Below are 20,439 nucleotides of genomic sequence, written 5' to 3'. Positions count from 1 at the left end.
TAGTGTGATGCCCCTGGCTTTGTTTTTTGTCAAGATTGCTTTGGCTATTTAGGACTTTTGGTAGTTCCACACAAATTTTAGGATTGTTTTTTTCTATTTCTGTGAAAAATGCCATTGAAATTTTGAAAGGGATTACTTCGAATCTATGGTTGCCTTTGGATAGTATGGACATTTTGACAATATTAACTCTTCATATACATGAATATAGAATATCTTTCCATTTACTTGCATCTTCTTTAACTTCTTTTATCAGCGTTTTATAGTTTTTGGCAATAAATCTTTCATTTCCTTAGTTAAATTTATTCTTAAGTATTTTACTGTTTATACTATTGTAAATGGGATTGCTTTCTCTATTTCTTTTTTCAGATAGTTTATTGTTAATGTATAGAAATATGACTGATTTTTGTATGTTGATTTTCTATCCTGAAACATTGCATAATTCCTTTATTAGGTCTCAAGATTTTTGGTGGAGTCTTTAGAATTTTCTATATATATGATCATGTCATTAGAATGCAGAGGCAATTTTATCTTAACATAGTAAACACCTATATAAGACAAACTCACAGCTTACATCATACTCAGTGGTGAAAGGTTGAAAGCTTTTCCTCTGAGATCAGGAACAAGACAAGGGTGTCTACTCTCACTATTCCTATTAAACATAGTACTGAAGTCCTAGCTGGAACAATTAAATAGACGAGAAAAAGAAATAAAAAACATTTAAATTGGAAAGGAAGAACAGCAATTTCTGAATTCAAAATAAACTTCTCAATTCCAGTGTGCACAAATAATTCCTAATTACATTTTAAATAATTGCTTTGGCATATTCTCAGTGAGGGATAATAAAGGTCTAAGTGAATACTATTTTTAAAGTTTCTCCTTACATAAAGTTGATGGATTGATTGCTTAAACTTTAATGAATACCATCTTAGTCATTTGGAGGCTCTATAACAAAATACCATTGCCTGGGTAGCTTATAAGCAATAGAAATGTATTAGTCACAGTTCTAGAGGCTAAAACATCCAATATCAAGTCACCAGCATTGTTGCCTTCTAATGAGGGCTACCTTCCTGGTTCATAGCTAGTGCCTTCCTATTGTGTCTTCACAAGGCAAGAGGGGCTACGGATCTTTCTGGGGCCTCTTTCATAAGGCACTAATCCCATTCATGACAGTTCTACCCTCATGCCTTAAGCACCTCCCAGTGACCTCACCTATTAGCACTATTACATTGGGCATTAGGATTTCGACATATGAAACGGGGAGGGGGAGAAGCACAAATATTCAGACCATAGCAGATACTATTTCATACTAAAAGAAAAAAAAATTGTGTTTGTAATAAATATTTTATTAAAAATGAGAGAAAGGAAAATGGATTAAAGATATATTTATATTTCCTCTCTATGAATCTACTCTATTTAGAAGAATTAAGGAATGGGTTTTCACCATCCAGGAAAATTTTAATCTAGACCTTTAGTCAATTTATTGATTCTTTCAATAAAGTACGTAGTAATAAAGAATTTTATTTTAATGGTGGAAATTTAGACAAAGATAAAAAATTTGGAAAAACCAAGGGTAAGAGATGCAAGGTACTGTAACAGAAATATATATATAAGAATAAATTTAACTATATATATATTTATTAAGAATAAATTTATTAAGAATAAATATATATATATTTATTAAGAATAAATTTAACTATATATATATATCTATATCTATATATATAGATATATAGATATATATATATATATATATTTCTGTTACAGTACCTTACATCTCTTACCCAAATTCAGCAGGCCTGAAAGGGGTTAGTAAAAAAGTTTTATATATATATATACACATATATATATATGTGTATATATATATAAAACTTGAAACATTATAAAAAAATCTTTTTTTAAAACCTGAAACATTATTTATAAACCACTGATACACACAGATATGCAAAAAGTCTTGACTTTGATGAAATGAACTCTATGACCCACTGCTATTGAAGAACTGTCAGGAACCAGTGAGATGGTAACTGAGAAAAATGTCACAATACAGATGGACTCTTGAAATGATTTTCTGATGAGATATTAAAATATTAGGATTGAGTGACTTAAACAAATCCCAAAAGAATATCATTTCCTCAGTGTGAACATGTTTCTCCATAACACACTTAGAAATATTAAACCCTGTGATAAACAAAATCATAACCCATGAGAAGTTCTCTTTATTGACCTCTGATAGGACATATCAGTGTAGCTTTCAGGGTAAGTAAGGTTTGAAAAATAAAAACCAAAACTTTACTTCTAGGTTCACTTTACCTCATGTTATTGATGTATATTCAGACAGTGTAAGAAAAGGGAGTGGATAAAGATTTGGCAGTTAATATAAGGCAATGACAACTCATACAGTGCTTTGCTAAAAAGACTGTTCTAAAACCTAATCCCCCAAGTTAGGTGCCACCCCAATGCAAAGTGATATAAAAACAATTCTCAAGTTTCCAAGGTTAATGGCTTATTGAATAGCTACTACAAGAAATTTCAACTCGTAAAGGTGGAAAGCAGGTAGCCAACTTCATCAAATTTCTGAAAGGGAAACAATATTTGTGGGTATGATCATCAAGATTTAAATTCAAATCTAGCAAAATTTATTGAGCACCTATCATGTACAAGAGGCTGTGCTAAGTACTGGCACTTATATATGTATTTCTTTAAATCTCACAATAACACATATATATTTATATGTGTTATTACAGAAGTTGATCATTAACACAAAATAGATTTAACTTCGGTTCGTTACCTTGATTTAACAGACAGTTTGATATGGAGAACAATAAATTGGTTGAAAAAATTGAATCTACACTTTGAAATGTCAAACTAGGTAGTTTATTAAATAGTTAAATACAAACGTGAAATTATATGATAATTTTAGGGTTAACAATAAACCTCTTTTCACTATTCTGCTATTTCTGCCCTTAATTAATGCAGAAATTTGTGCATAGCAGGCAAGATTGGAGGAATGGCTAGCACACACTCAACCAATGACAAAAGCTGTGTACTCTCCTCATATGAATGTTTTCTAAAAATGCCCTTTGATTTTTAGAAGGATGAGGGACATTTTCTACCCTGAATATTTCTAGGAAATTTTCTTAATTTAGTCAAAGGGTTAATTCCCAATGTTGATTTTATATGATTTCAATTATATACTAACTACAAAAGGGGTTTTTTACTAACCCCTTTCAGGCCTGCTGAATTTGGGTGACTACAGCAACTGTTAATGTATCATATGAAAAGTTGCCATTTTAGATATTTCAAATAGATTAGAAAGTCTTGTGGATAGGAAGGACAGACAATTTAGATATTGTAGAAAGGGCAACAATATATCAGCAAATAGCAATTAAGGGAATGGTTTGAGGGGGCTGGATGGGAATAGATGTTGTAAGTGTTCTGCTTCTTAAAGAAAGTTTTTTTTCATTTCAGTTAGGGCGTACCTACCTCAAGCATTCCTTTGGATATGATTTTTGAAGGTTATGACAGAGACTGAGACCATTTCACTTATCTGTCCTTGTCCTCCATATGGGAAGATATTCTCCTTCAAATAAATCTAAGGAGTTTTGAAAAAGTTTTTCAGTTGCGGTGGTAGAAATAGGGACTCCACTGTCACATAGTTTAATACACAAGAAAGATGTCAAATTTTGTCTGGCTGTCTAAATTTACTTTTGTTCTTAACAAAGAGGCCCCCTGTCTGCCAAGATAGGACCTAAACACTTATAGATCTGGCAGAGTTACCAACATCTAAAAGTCAGTGACTTTTATTTTAAAAAAATAGTGATGTCTGACTTTTCTTAAAAAATTGGGTAGCATAGTAAGAATCAGGTGTTGTTACATGGTATGTTAACTTAGAAGAAAGTAAAACATACCTTATACCCATGCCTTTATCAAATATAGGAAAATTAAAAATAGACCTTAGAGGTTATAATTTATACTGGTTGTGGTAATTGATTTGGTGACTTTTTAAAAAGCATTATTTGTGTGCATTATGTATATGTATCTATATATACCTTTATAGCTCTATCTCTATATCTATATATATCTTGCCCATCACTATATTCACCAGAAGGGCTAGAACTGCTTTTTTCATTTTTTTTGTTCCAATGTTCTAGAGCTGGATATAAATTAGACACAAGAATACAATTTAAAGAGTAAATACTTACTGATTATGAAATTGGATGAGTTGATTGATTTTAAGAGAGAACTTACTTAAGTTTCATTGACACATTTTCTGCTGACTTTAGGACTTGGTTCAGCTAGATGTTAAATATTTTGTCTTGGGATAGTACTGGCATTAATATTAAAAATATTAAATGAATGCATTTAATATTTTTACTTTATAATAGCCTCTATCATCAAACTTTCTTTTTAAGGCAAACTATTTCTTTAGAAGAAAGGACAATGCTCTCAAATAACATATATACTATGAAGCCAGGCAGAGATGAAACACGGTAAGGAATAATAATTTAGCTCAGGATCCCAGTGACAATATAGAGGGAGGTCACTGGGGGACACAGAGTCAATTAAGAAAATCAGAGTCCAGAAGGAAAGAAAAAATATTGGCAAATAGGATTTACAGTTGTTTTCCAGGTAGTAAAGCAATAGAAAAGGTTTTTATTCCAAGAGGCCCTAAAACAGTGTTCATGTTGAATTAAGATTTTTTGTTTTTTTGTTTTTGTTTTTTTTTGTTTTTGTCTAGGGTTACTTGTAACTACACCACATGTATGAAGACAAAATCTCAAAGGCACTACTTTACACCTAATCTAGGATATAAATGTGTATGAATTTATATCATGTTTTCTATGATATACCTTGATTAAACTTGTATGGAAATCATTTTTCCTTTATTGAATTTATGCAACACACGGACTTCTATTGTTAGAGTAGAAGATACTCTTGATCAGGCACACAGTTATTAAATATTTTCCATGGTAAATATCTCAAATAACTAATATTATCCAGATTATAGTTATTCTTATTACATTTATTATAAAAATACCTTGTTGTAAAATATGTTATTATTTATCTCTTATTTAATAATATTTACATTAACTTCAGAAAAAAATGTTTAAGCATTATTTCGATGAACTTTTGTTACAAAGAAAAAAGCTCTGCACTAGGACATAATGATATACACATTTTACTTTTCAAGATATGCAATTAAGAAATTATCTTATTTTCAAATATAAAGGAAGAACACAAATCTATGTCATTTTGCAGTTCCTTTACTGCAGCCTCATTCACAAATGTTATGGTGTCTTCACTTGATTAATACGCTTCTTTTATTGAAGTGGTGGAGACCTCAAACAATGAAAAATGCAAACGAAAATTTTAACTGAAACAAAACCTGTTTAGAAACACCACAAATGAATTTCCACAAAATAAGATTATGTAAATAAATAACTCATACATGCATATATAAGGTTTTTTAAACAAATTACATATTTGTGACAAATAATTTGAAAAATTCTATATTTATCTAACAGCCCAGTGGCAAAGTGGGAGCTTTGGAGTTAGAAGGCCTGGTTAGTAATGGATGTTCCATTTGCTAAGATCTGTGGGAAGATTACGTTGTATTTGTGAGTCTTCAGAGAGTAGGCATTTAACTAAATCCTTTAAGCAAGTTTGTGGTGAAACACCTGTGGTCTGGGGTTGTGAATGTGTATGGTGGCTTATTTAGCTATCTGAGTTCTCAGCACATACAGTCTATTTAGGACAGAAACTCCAACGATTTTAGAGATTCCCAGTTTCTTAAACGTATCTTAAAAAGGTCAATGTGCTATTGCAAAAATAAATAATTTTTAAAAACTAATTTTTAATTCATAGTTTTAAAGACCAATAATGATACTAAAATGTTTCTAACTTTATTTTATTTATTTATTTATTTTTTGAGTACCAAACTGATGTTTATGATCTGTTTCTGTGATTTGGTTTCTTCTTCTAATACAGCAGCCTGACATGGATGATGCTTATAGCTCCTCATTCTTTATACTTACATCTCATCTGAAAAATTAAGGCAATTATACATGTTCATGGACATTCTCTTTATGTCCAGAAGACCAATAGGCAATACTTCTCTTGTTCTGCATTAGTGAGAATTGAACTGGATTCTATTTTTCAATATATCTGTAAACAAACTCTATGACTTTATATACACATAATTGTATATACAATTATATACACATAATTGTATATAAAATATACATGTTATATAACTATAGATATACATGTGTGTCTGTGGACACAGATATATAACTATAAATGCTATGCATAGCTATAAATAATATATATTTTAGGCCTTCAGACATTGGTCAAATTGAAACAAAAAATGTAGATTTATGTTGAACTATTTTATATAATAAATTTAATTATAGAACATAACTATAATAAAGTTATAACACATAAATTATATAGGTATAAGTATTTAAAATAAATATATATTCAATTATTACTATTATTTAGAGAAGTATAAGCTAATAATGAGGCTCCCTGGATGGTTCAGGTGTTTACTGAACATAAAAAATTATTAAATACTCCAAAGATAAAAAGTCCCAATTCTTAAATAGTTGATTTCTGTCTGAAAGTGTATTTTTAATAGCAAATTTCTTAAATTTGCTATTAAATCTTTGACATCATTTTTTTTATCTATTAATATGAAAATATCACATTTGTCAGAGAATTGTTGAATGATTAGATTACCTTGGTATAAAACTAGGCAAATTATCTTGTTTGGGAAAAAATAATGCCAGTAAAATGTAACATGTTTAGAAATATGTACAAAATATTTATGATTTATTTGCTGTGTTGAGAATGGCTCATCTCTTAACTATTTTGAACCCTTGCTTTCAGTTACTTTTGTCGAGTAAAATATCTGAAAATTTCTCATTTTAACCTAACACTTAAATAAAAAATATAAGCTGAACTTTATTCAATTACCTTTTTTTAAAAATTTCTGAGTTGATCAGCTATTTGATGGGTGTGATTTAAGCAACTAGTCATGTGCCTATGGGCTCATTTTGTTCTGTCTGTGCTGAAAAGTAGTCAAGAAATTTTCATTTTACTTTTGTTTGTAGATTGGTAAATCCTGCAATTATGTTGCTTTTTAAATCTGTAACATAATAGATGTTTTATTAGAATATTAATGTATTTTATAAATGTAATATATTTTGATATTGTTAAAATGTAACATTATCCATTATATCCAATTACAAAAGGATTTGGCTCTTGCAAAATATATGTATCCTTGTAGGATGTGATTAATGCCTGCTATTTCTAAGGGTATAATTTTGGGAGCAATTTTCCATAAAACTTCTTAAACTGTTACCTTATAAATTGGAAATCATTTGGCATGATATTAATTTAACCAAATTACTATCCTAATAGCAATTCTTCTTTCTAAGTAGTTTTCAAAGATATAGTGGATATGCGCCTCTCACCAACCTCTAGTATTTATGACTTGATCAATGGTTGTCCTGTTCAGAGGGCATACAGTTTAACACTTCTTGCTACTGCCCTTTATCTATGGTCCCGAATGTTGCTAACATGGGTTGAAACCTAATTATAGGCAATTTTCTCAATGAGAAGAACAAATTTTAAAGGTAATTATTCAATTCTTCTTTTAACCAACCAATGTAAATAAAATGAATGATTCATTTGTTTTTCCATTATAATCATTAAGAGCCTACTAAGTATAAAATACTAACACGTGAATCAAATTCAAGGACACATAAGGTTAAGACCATTTTCAAGCAAAGTGGATTATGGGAAAAGGCTCCTGCAGTTTGGCAAGAGTGGGACAAGTATTATGAGTGCTAGAGTTAGGAAACTAAACTGTATTTGGAAATATGTATAAAATATTTCTAAAATTTAAATAATATACAATTATTACTATTAGTAATAGTACTAGGAAATAGCAGTAAAACTATGTTTCTAAGCAAAATCATAGGGCTGAGACAGTTGTGAGTAATTTTAATAGAAGAGGTGACATGAAATCATGAGATTGCTTGAATTTGTTGAGAGAACTTGGAGAAACAAAGGTAATCAAGGAATAATTTATGAGAAAACACAATTAGGTATTTAGATGAATAAAATTAAACAGAAAATAAGCAGAATGAAGACAGGAGATCTGAGAGAACACATTTTCTCAAAAATAAAATGAAGAAGGAAGAACATTGGTTCTGAGAAGTCAGCAGAGTGAGCAGGACCAGAATGTTCCTCCTCTTTGTATTCATAAACAAAAAGACTAAATTGGGGCGAGGAGTTCAGTCTCTTTGAGAATCTCCTGGAAGTTTTGACTCTCTATCTAGGAAAATACAAATGATCTGTACAAAAACTTTTACATTTCATCTGAGATGATTCATTAATTTTGAGATGATTCATTAATTTCTATCCAAGACTAGGATAAGACAACTGAACTATATATATATATTCAATATATATAGCAACTTCAACTAGTTCCAAGGATCAAGCATAGGTTAAGATGGAATACAGATCCCTCTCTTCTGATCCTGCCCCATCCACAAGAACTTTGTTTTTTTCTCTTTATTTTTGATTACTTTGAAGAATAACTGAAGATGGGAATTAATATAATAAGCAGAATGGCCAGTGGTTCTGGTTTAAAACCCTAATCTCAGGAAAACCTCATTTATTAGCCAATGACTACATGGTTCAAATAGAAGGAATTAAGAACACTATTTAAAGCCAGACAGAAAAAGTTGAAAACCACATGATATCACTTATATGTGGCATATAAACCTAAAAGCAACAAACAAACAGGACAAACAGAGACTCATGGACATGGACAATAGACTAGTGGTTACCAAAGGTCAGCGGGGGGTGGAGGGTGCGGCGGGGGATAGGGAGGTAGTTGGGGTAAACGGGGTCAAATATGTGTTGACAGAAAGAAATCTAACTATGGGCAGTGAACATACAATGCAATATATATATATATGCCTTACTGTTAAATTGTACACTTGAAACTTACTGGATTTTGTTAACCAATGTTACCATAATAAAAAATAAATAAAATAATTTTTTAAAAGAACACTATTTAAATGGAAATTAGGGAAAATACTGTATAGATAGTCCTCAGAACTGTTGGGATATATGCTTTTGACAATATTTTAAAAATGAACTCTGTGATTTTCTTTTTTACTCGACAGGTGTCTTCTTTATAAGGAAAGCTTCTGTACTATCATGCTTACCAACACCTCAGTATTAGGGCAGTTTACAAAGAATAAAATCCTGAGAGAAGGAATTGTGTGCATGCAAATGATTTATTAAGGAGGTGCTTCCAAATGAAACCTGTAATGGAGTGAGAAAAGCAGGACAGGATGGGAACCAAGCCAAGAAATGATTTCAGGCAAAGTTCCAGACTCAGCCTGATTCATAGGGGAGCTCTAGACTATACTTTAAACTTCAAAGTTCATCCCAACTGGAGAGTAGAACCGTAATAGTCCTGCTTTTGCATAGGTCATTCATTGTCTAAAAGTCATGATTGGGAGGTGAGTAGTGATAAACTACAAGGCACTCAGAGATATTATTCAATCCAGGAAAAGCATTCACAGTAGTCCTTAGGCAGTCCTGGTAATATTGTTGTAACATTGATAATAGTATCCAAAGAATATTAGGCCTGGTAATCCTTGCCCTGATATAAAGTTTATTAATATAACCAATGTAGCTTTCCTTACACAAGTATTAGCCAGGTAGATCTTTTTAATCCTTTTATATTTAACCTACCTATACCTTTATGCATATATAATGTATATATTTACATTGAGGAATAATTGACATTCAACATTATATTAGTTTCAGGTGTAGAACATAGTGATTTGATATTTGCATATATTGCAAAATTATCGCCACAATAAACTTAGTTAACATCTGTCACCATACAGTAACAGAATTTTTTTCTTGCGATGAGAGTTTTTAAGATTCACGCTCTTAGCAACTTTAAAATATGCAATACGGTAACATTAATTATAGTCATCACGCTGTACATTAATCTCTATGACTTATTTACTTTATAACTGGAATTTTTGAATATCTTCACTCATTTTACCTATGCCTCCCACCCTCTGCTTCTGGCAACCACTAATCTGTTCTATCTTTAAGCTTGGGTTTTTGTTCTGTTTTGTTTTGTTTTTTAGATTCCACATATAAGTGAGATCATATAGTATTTGTATTTCTCTGTCTGACTTATTTCACTTAGCATAATGCTCTCAAGTCCATCCATGTTGTTGCAGATGTCAAGATTTTATTCTTTTAATGGCTGAATATATTCGATTATGTGCATATCATATTTTTTTATCTTTGTAACTTAAATGCAGTTTTTATAAGTTACATATAGCTGGATCTTGTGTTTTTTATTCAATCTGGAAATCTGTTTTTAATTGGGGTAATTAAATTAATTGCTTTTAGTGTGATTATTGATATGTTTAGATATAAATATATTATTTTGCTGTATGTTTATTGTTTATATCATCTGTTCTCTGTTCTCTTTTCTACTCTTACTGCCTCCTTTTGGATTGAATAAAAATTTTTAAAATTTCTATTTTATCTCTTTTGTTAACTTATTTGCTATAACTCATTGTATTGGTATTTCAATGGTTGCTATAGGAGTTTAGCCTACCTCTTTTATTTATCACAGTCTACTTTTAATCAATATTATAGTACTTCATTATGAAGTTAATTTTTAGATCTATTTTCATTCCTATAAATATGTTTGAGTTTTGATTAGGGATGCAGGTTAGTTATTTGGGAACAGTGAGGTACTCTTTGGATCCCGATTTTTAAAATTTTGTGAGATATGATTAGAGAAGTGTCAATCGAGGCCTAATTATTCCTCACTATTAAGGCAAGCCCTGTCTTGGGAATTGTGGTTTTCCAGTCTGATTCTAGAAAAAAAGGTACTACTTCTAGTCCCATGTGAATGTCGGACACTGATTGATTTAAACCCTTTGATAGATTTTTTCCTGAAGATTTTGTAAAATGTTTATCTTTTAAAATTAATTGATTTATTTTATAGCATATGTTCCATCTTGGTGAATATTTCACATGCATTTAAACAGTAATTATATTCTGTAGCTGTTTGTTGTAGTGTTCTATAAATGACAGGTTAGTAGAGATGGTAGACAATAATATTCACATAGTTCTTATATTCTTGTTTTTTTCTCTGAACACTTACTGAAAGGGGATATTAGGAATTCCAGCCATGATTGTATAGTAGATTTGCCTCATTCTTTTTTAGTTTGGTCAGTTTTTACTTGCTGATATTAAGTATAAAAATATTAGGATTTTTATATCTTCTTAATGAATTGATCACTTTATTTTTATCAAATTTTCTTCCTTACAGCAGTTAATGCTTCATGTTTTGAACTCCATGTTTTTTGTCTGATATTAATATAGTCACACCACATTTATGTCTAATTGTATACCTTTTTTCATCCTTCATATACAACTACATTCAACTATCTTCATATTTAATGTTCATTGCTCATTAACAGCACAGAATTAGGGATTGTTATTTAATTCACACTAAAATTTGCCTTTTAATTGGAGTGTATAGTCCATTTACATTTACTATAATTATTGATGTGATTGGTTTTAAGTCTACCTGCTTTATACTCATTTCCTATTTGTTTTTTTTTCTTCTGTTTCCACTTTCCTGGATCTTTATATATTTTTAGTGTTATGTTTTATTTAGTATTTTAGTTTTACATTTTATTCCCTTTATCTCTTATGTCGTTAGTGATATTATATTACATTATATTATATATTATGATCTATTTATTTTTTCTATGTTCCTAAATTCAATGATTGGCTCCACCACCCAGGTGTCTCAGAAACCTCACATTCCTGGGCTTTACTTTTAGCTTACCTCAATTAGGTACCAATTTTATTTGCATTTCCAAATCTTTAAAATTCAACATCTCTTCTTCTAAAATAATCAGTATGACTGCCAGAGTTTGGAATCACATAACCTCTTACCTGATGAAATGATATAGCCTCTTAACTAGTTTGTTTCCTCATTTTCCCATTCTTACTCTATCAATTTTAGATTAATGTTGACATTCAAGGTCTGGCAATAATGCAATGGAATATTATGTGATATGTGCAGATCAAAGCACTTTACAGACAGAGTGTTAAATGGATCAGGTTTCCCTGTGGAACTTGTTGTATAATAGAGAAACTACTGTAAAAAGAAAAGAATGAAGAGGTGGGATGATAAACTGGGGTGGGGAGAAAATATCGAACACTAGTTATAGTGAGTGCAGAGATTTATGAGTAAGGATTATGCATAATATCAACAGAGATGAAGGAAATGAGGGCTGGTAAATAGGCTAGAAGGACTCCTCCTGATTCTTAAGGAAAAAGAAGATGTCACATGGAAAAAATCACCTTCAATGTTATGGTCTTCCTTTGTAGGCCCTTAATCTATCAATTCTCTCATTCCTTTAAAGGGCTAATTATCAAATTACTGCCCAATGAAGTAACTGCACACAAATTTGCATATAGTAGATGCTCAAATGGTTTAAGTGGAAAGATAAATAAATGACTAAAGATGGGTGAATGAGCAAGTTCCTCACTATTTAAGTGAGACATTTTCGCTTGTGTCTCATTCCACTGGGCCCAACATCCCCCCCCACCCCCCACCACCAGTGTGGTAAAGAAAATTAAGGTTCTTGAAGGAAAGCATTTCTGGAATAGGCTTGTTGAAAATTTTAAGGTCATTACCATAAAGTGAAGGAGATCAAAAATGCATTAAGTTGAAGACTGGCAGGAAAAAGTATTGAAATGGCTGAAGACATCTTGAGCAACGTAACATTTACATGGTGGCTATGTAAATTTAAATGGTATATTGTAAGACCCACCCAATTTGGAACATTTATTTTCAAAATGTTTTCTTTCAAAAATATTGTATGCCTATTATGCTAATTATAGAAATTAAAAGTTGTTATTAGCAAATCTATTTTAATCTGAATTAATGTATGGCATTCTTTAAATAAAGTTTCAAATTGAATTTAGAAATATTCATGCTCTTCCAAGATTGCAATATCCCTAAGATAGGATGACATTCTAAGGCTTTGGATACATTATTGCATGTATTTATTCATACAAAATCAACTAGAGTAGTAAAATAATTACCAACTGGATACTGAATAAGAAAAACCATCTGAGATTTCCAGTTAACAGAAATAGCCTTTTCTCCTAACTGACTTAATGTATGTAAAAATTCTTTAATCCATTGTTCAGATTGTAATAGGTTTCTCCTTGCTTATGTAGTTTTGAAACCTTTGGAGAGAAATTGATAAAGCATGTCTTTGGAGAGCTTAGAGAAGATACTTCTCCTTCCTTAAATGCTCTTCCTTTTCTTTCTGTCATGCCAATACCTCTAATCTTCAAGATTTGAAGAATCACCTCTTCATAAACTTTTCCTTCCCCAATAAGCCTGGTAAAATTTGTCAGCACTTTTTTGCTGTCCCATTGTATCCTCTGCAAATATCTTTCATTAGTAATGGTTTTAACCTTTTGGTCTTTTCATTCAGGATGAAGACATTCATTCCTTAGCTGCCTGAAAACATTGCCTGCTAAAACACAGAGCTGAATCACTGTGGATTGCTCTAAGCTATCTCACCCAAAGTTACACACTCATTCAGTTGCATCCTCCATTCAATGACATGTCATTATGGATGTATAAAGGCTTAGATAATTTGCCTTATTTGGAAAAAAAAAAATCTAAAAAGACATCCCAGACCCAGCACTTTCCATGGGATCAGCTGAATCTTCTATTGCAACTGCATCACAGTTATAGTTCTGCCTCTGACCAGTCTGTTCCCCTCATTCCTTTAAAAGGGCTAATTATCAAAGTACTGCCCAATGAAGCAACTGCATACAAATTTCAGAGTATCAAAGTCAGTTTCTGGGGAATCCTTCAAGAGATCCCCTTTTCTTAAACTCAAGCATCCAGTGATTTCAAGCTGCCCACAGAATGAGAAAGGGACTTATATTTATCTAGAAACTATGATAGGTCATTTACATGGCTCATTTCCTCTAATCCTTTTAATAAATCTGAGGTACAGGCTCTTCTAGTATGTTAATTTCCAAAAAAAAAGTTATTCTTATATCCAACAGATGGAGCATGGTATAAGCTTCTAGGTTGTGGATTCATATCCAAAATATAGGGTTATATGTGATTCTTTGAACTTTTAAAACTTAGGCATACTCTTCTTTTTAACAACCACAATTTATAGGGCAGTTATTTTTCTTCTGAATAGAACATTGTTTGAATTTAGCATCTTCTAGTATGTAAGGTTACATGCTTCCCTGACAATCCCATCAAATCTGTGTATCTGCATTCATTTTCTGTGCACACACTTTATGGTGCACAATCAAGTAGACCTTCAAATTATAGAATCATAATACTTTGCTATCTGTTCTTTGCTACTAACATTTCATCAAGGGCATTCTTACTATATTTAGACTTTATATTCTCGAACAAACTTCTAGCCTTCTCTTGAATTTACTCAGACAAATGGGCATCCAACATTGATGCTGATCTTCTGGTCATTATATTAAGCCTTTCAATTAACAGAATTTGAATGTGCTGGCATTTTTACCTTTGGAGTGTTCTAAAATCCATCATTGCCCCAGTGGCACTGAGGGGTCCTCAGTTTTTTCCACAGATACAGTAAAGAATTATAGATCAGTGAGATTTAGGAAAAGTAAGATTTATTAAAAGTACGTTTCAGGAAAGAAAAGGGCTATGACAAAGGGGGCTGTAGCTTCAGGGAAGAAGTGAGGTCTGTATTATATTAAGGCCATGATAGGAGATTATGAAAGTGGTGCTAGATAATTGGCATGTGAAGTCATTTTGTTTGACATTTGGCTGTTCTATAATCCTTTGCTTAGTGTGCATACAGTTACCCCGAATTCAGTCTGTTATAATTAGATTCATGAACTTCCGGGCATAGGCATGGTATTATAATGGTATAATAAGGCTAAGGTCACAGGAGGTTAGTGTAGGCCTGACTGTGCAAGCACATGTGGCCAAACCAAATCAGCTACTATTTTATGGCTTTTTACTCCTTTTGTGCCTCAGGATGTAGGGGTAATTTATAGCCATAAAATGGGGGTTCCGGGGAGGTCCTAAGGGAGGTCTTTGGGAGGGGCCTTAATTCCCCAGTCGCTCATGTCTACCTAACTACTTAATACCATCATTACATGTTACTCACTGTGTAATGTCTTTATTTCTTTGACGAATTACAGTTATATAGGTATATAGCACATCTCACATATTACATGATTAATATTTTGTCCTTTGGAGAGCTTGCTAATGTTGAATAAATTACATATGCCAATATGTAACATGTACTGCTTTCTCATTTTCAATTTTCTTTATTATCTTGTTTCATAATCATATGCCACTTCTTACTAGCAGTAGTTACTGCCACTGAATTTATCAGATACAGTTAAGTTAATAATATTTCTAACACTCCTCTAAGCCGAGTACACACAGTAAAAGTCTGAATAATGGCATCATTGTTACAAAACTGAATTATAGTATATCACTGGAAGCAAAACAGATATACTTTGCTATGGAATATAAACTTGTTTTTATTTCTATTGATTCAGAAGTTGAATTTTTTAAGTAGAAAAGCTTGCATCGGGGGAGTTCCACTTTCAGCATGATTGTGTGAAGAGCTCTGAGGAACTACTTCTCAATGAAACTGATGAAAACTAGTAAAAACACACACCCATCTGAAGTCTCCGAAAATGGCCTTACAAACTTACAGCAAAGGATGAAAAATGTATTTAATAAAAATCTCTAAAACTGGAAAGAGCTGTAGGATTCTGGTATTTGAGCCAAGAACCTTACTGTTCCTTCACCATTTCAGCTCAGCAAGATGGGAACTCCAGTCCAGAGTGATACAGCCACAACACAGAGCTTCTTCTCCCCACAGCTCCCATTCAGAGGGCTGTCTTCCTGGTATAGGTAGTTCAGCATTTCTCTTCCTTCTCCCAGCTAACTGCAGCTGAGGCTAAGTTTCAAATAAGTGAGGCTGTAACTCAGCAAATCTTCATTTAAGATGACTTTTTCTTTTTCTATTTCTACTTCATTCAAACTGGTTTTAGGTTCACTTTCTTCTTCTCTTTCCTTATCCTTCTGTATAACACAGGACCACTCCCTTAATCATTGAGCCCCTAGGTCAGAATCAGACAGTCTTAAAAACAAAGCCTCAGGTCTTTTGACCACAGAAATACAGTTTTGGTCAAATTAAAAATAACATCTTGCATCTTCCCACCCATGAAGGTAGAATGACTCTACTAACAGCCCCTAGAAACCAAACAGAAGGGTGCCGTGACTGACATCAGGACCTGATGCAATGATCAGCTGCCTCCTACCCTAGCCCCAACCAATCAGTAGAGCCCATAACCCCAACTCCCTTAGTGACAAAGAATAATCAATCTTCCCCTATATAATTTATTTCCTAGAGACCATCAGGGAGCCAGGTCTTTGAGCTCTAGCTCACCTGTGTCTCTGGACTTGGTGCCATTTCCTTAAATAAATCTCTACTTTCTTTGCTGCAAACTTCTGTCTATGTTTCTTTTGGATTTGATGCATATAGGCAAAATGAACCCTTTGTGTTTGATAACAAGACCAAGAGGTAGGAACTGCTTTTTTCTACCTTGCCACTACTAGTGGGACTGAGGTGTTACTGTAGTATGGCACTGATAAGAATATTAGGGCTCAGTTGCATTTGCTCATAGGGTGGGGTTTCTACACTGATAAAGGCAAACAATGGAGATCTGCTACGCTTCCCCTCTGCCAAGCACTCAGCTTCCAAAGCGGGTATGTGATTGAGAGAGAAGCGTACCATTGTCTTTGCCCCCAGCACCACCATTGGTTGAGAAATTATGTCCAGAGATAGAAGTAAAAACATGCCTAGGAGAGCTCCAAATACCATACCCAAATAAACTTCCTTTATCTGCAAGTGTGGAGAGGTTCAAGCCTAAGGGTGTTCTCAAGAACAGTGGAAATTGTTGTAAAAGGCAAATAGGAGGAGAAAGATAAAATCACTGGCTAAACAGTAGGCCATCTAATCTGCCAGACAGAAAAAGAGACAGTTGGAAAGTACCCTCCTGGATTTAGAAGAAATCTCAAACACCTACCTCAGGATTTATTCCTTTAAAAAAATTTAAATTTGGTCGGGTTAGTCTGTGAAGCAGTATATATACTAGGGCATTGTTGAAAACAGTGTAGCAATCAGCTGACAATTACTAGAGCTTAATAAGGAATAAGGTCAGAGAAAGTTAAAAAAAAAAAAAAAAACCCCTACCCAAACTATAGTCATCCCAGGGTAACTGCAGGAACATCCAATGAGTGACATCGGGGGCATCACACTGAGAAGAGGAAATAGACATTACTAAATTAATCTGGTAAATTACTAAATAAATACACCAACAAATAGCAACAACAAGTTCCAGAGGAGGAGACAGCCAGAGGAAGTTACTATTTTATCAAAAATGTGTCATAAATTTGGCACTAGCGAACTCTTCTCATATACATGAACAGTGAACATTTACAGTTTCATCAAGCTGATTTGAAGCTGGACCTTCTTGTAGCAGCTGGTTATTATGCAGCTAAACACTGTCCAGGGAGAAACTGGGAGATGGGTATTTTTGCCTGTTTCCTCTGCACCGAGCTTGAGTATATGAATGAAGAATGCATTCCTGTGTCCATATTAAAGCTGCTTCTTTCTTTACTATAGTCATATGGGACTTGTGAATGCAAGCCCCATTGGCTATCTGAGCCAGTAAATCTGGGGCTAATATCAATATTGGTTCACTAATTTAAAAAAATGTACCACACAAATATAAAGTATTAGAGGAAACTGGGTGAAAGTATATGGAAACTCTCGATATTATTTTGGAAAATTTTCAGTAAATCTAAAACCATTCTAAAATTTTAAAAAATTATTTTGAGAAAACACACTTTCAAAGGACAGTGTTGAATAGAAAGATGTTGGTCATTTAGTATTATTGGAGTGTTGATTTAATATTAGAAAAATGGATTATATCCATATACTTTTGTTATTGAGGTTTGAGTCATATTAATAAGTTAATTTTTTGATGTTTCCTCTTTTTAATGAGTTATGTGAGAAGTGAGTACCAAGGTGTGTAGTGTTGGGAGGTAGAAGAAGATAATACTTGAGGAAAATATTTTGAGGCCACATTTATTTCTCTTCATGATTTAGTGAAAGAAAAAAAGACTCAGGCCCCACTTCAGACGTGATTATCAGAATCTTCATTGTACCAAAATCCCCAGGTGAATTGTGTGCCATTAGTTTAGAAGCTAAGTGTTGCTGCTCCCTTCTAGATTTGCTCTACTATTCCTTCATTAGTGATAATCCATGCATCTCCCTTATCTGGTAGATCTATTTTTCTTTTTCTCGTTTATCTTTTATCTATATGGATGAAGACGCTGGAGTTTGCAACTTCTGCTAACTGTTCAGTTAACTGGAGATTCTGACCATCTACTAACGTACTCATTAATTAGGAAGTCTTTGAAATTACTGATTCTTGGTTTTGTCATGATCCATTTAGAAAGTAGAGAGGACTAGGTTAAGGAATAGGAAAGTTAGCAGGTGATACTCCTTAGAATTTGGCCATTTTGAAATTAATGTTCTTTTTTGCTGTAGGGTCAGACTGATTAATAGCAATTTGACATCTTGTGAATTCCAATAGAGCACTAACAAATGCTTAATTTAAAGTAATTATATATATATATATATATATATATATATATATATATATATATATGTGTGTGTGTGTGTGTACTATTAACTCTTCTTAAAAAGCAGAATTAAAAAATTATTAAGATATAATTGACATATAGCATTATTTTACTTTCAAGTGTTTGACATAATAATTTATTATTTGTATACATTGCAAAATGATCACCACAATAAGTCTAGTTAACATTCACTACCACACATAGTTACAATTGTTTTCTTGTGATGAGAACTTTTAAAATCTATTTTTAGTGACTTTCAAATATACAATATGGTATTATTAACTATAATCACAATGCTGTACATTCTACCTCATGACATATTTTGTTTTTGATTAATAAAAATGTTCAACAGAATAGCCTTAGTACTATGTTTAGTTGAGAGAGCTATATTCAATCTCTCTTGATCTTTCTCTTATGAAAATCCTATCTTGGTACATAATTTCGTCATAGAAAAACACGGCAAAATCTTGCCTCTAATGACAAAAGTCAGGGATGAATTTAAATAAACTCAATGTTTAAAGAATTCTACCTTTGTGTTGAAGATGAGTAAACTTAAGCTAAGAAAGTTTAAATATTAAATAATGGCACAGTGGCAGGGCACGATTTGAGAAACTATTGAATGATTCCAATGACAAGGTGATTAATCACTCTGCTATAACATTTCTCTTGTGTTTCTGTCACAAGAAAGACAAAAGGAGATGGAAAAAGAAATATGCCCTTGTACTCTATTTAATCTATGAGAACTAAAGTTAAATTTGGTTCTTTTTCATTTGAGTTGTAGACCACTTGGTAAAATGCATGAACATGTGCAGTTAAGTAAGTTAATTGCAGGCAAATAATAATGTTCGACATTAGCACAAGCAAATAAAAAATGTATTTAGCCTTAAGGATATAGAAGATAAAAATGCTAAGTAAAACTAGAAGGACTATTCTGGAAACCAAGAAGCAGAATATGAAATTCAATGTGTTAGAGCCAATCCCTTCTTCTGCTGTAGGAAACATAGGTGGTAAATATCAATGAAGTAAGATGTCTGACTATATTCAACTTTAAGTAAATTCTTATCCAGCTTTAGCAGAATACATCTGAACACATTCAACTTACCCAAACTTGTCTACTCCAGCACATATGGTGTTAACTCCAGAACTTTGTTTTTTTTTTTTTTTTTTTACTAAGCTACCGACATTCTGAATAATGTTTCACATAGAAATAGATTTCTGTTCATGATGCGAGTACCAACCAGTGTTGAATCCTCTGCTCTGAATTTGTTCTTTGCTAGCAACTGTTATTTTGTCCCTCATGGTGGTAGTGTTCTAAGCTAAGCAACAACATTCACACTTCATCACTGAACAAGGGTGAGATTTACCTTCTTCAGCTGGGTTTATAGCAACTTGCCTGACTGTGCTTTATTAGGAACAGCAGTCCCTTGTTATAAATTTTGTTCTCAGGAGTCTGGGGTTTCAATTTTAGAAATTTGCCAATTAACCTACACATTATCCAGTTTCCAACTATAACTTTGAGTCAAAATCACTTTATCAAGTACTTACTCTTAGACCAGTACCATATTAGTATTAAGAAGCTGGCTATGCACAATGCAATATATATATAT

The sequence above is a fragment of the Pteropus medius genome, unplaced genomic scaffold (genome assembly GCF_902729225.1).
Source record: "Pteropus medius unplaced genomic scaffold, Ma_sr-lr_union100, whole genome shotgun sequence".
Lineage (NCBI taxonomy): Eukaryota > Metazoa > Chordata > Mammalia > Chiroptera > Pteropodidae > Pteropus > Pteropus medius.
Note: the sequence above shows the minus strand (reverse complement) of the source record.